Source organism: Petaurus breviceps, unplaced genomic scaffold (assembly GCF_028583685.1).
Source record: "Petaurus breviceps papuanus isolate PSGF00001 unplaced genomic scaffold, PetGlider_PUasm1.0 207, whole genome shotgun sequence".
Classification (NCBI taxonomy): Eukaryota; Metazoa; Chordata; class Mammalia; order Diprotodontia; family Petauridae; genus Petaurus; species Petaurus breviceps.
This window is the reverse complement of record NW_027185850.1, coordinates 31609044-31609394: the sequence shown is the minus strand read 5'-3', so window position 1 is coordinate 31609394 and position 351 is coordinate 31609044.

Sequence of the window (351 nt, the reverse complement as noted above, 5' to 3'; positions counted from 1 at the left end):
CTTTCTTTCTTTCTTTCTTTCTTTCTTTCTTTCTTTCTTTCTTTCTTCTTTCTCTCTTTTTCTCTCTCTCTTTCTTTCTTCCTTCCTTTCCTTTAAAGCATTGAAACTTTTTTATCCTTTTTTTTTTAGTTCCAAATTCTCTCTCTCCCTCTGGAGCCCCACCCGCCCCATGAGAAGGCAAGAAAAACAAAATCTATTATTAATAGTTATAGTCATGCTAAACAACTTCCTGCATTAGCCATGTTCCAAAAAAGAGAGAAAGAAGAAAAGGAGGGAAGGAAGGAAGAGAGGAAGGTTAGAAGGGAGGAAGGAAGGAAGGAAGGAAGGAAGGAAGGAAGGAAGGAAGGAAGG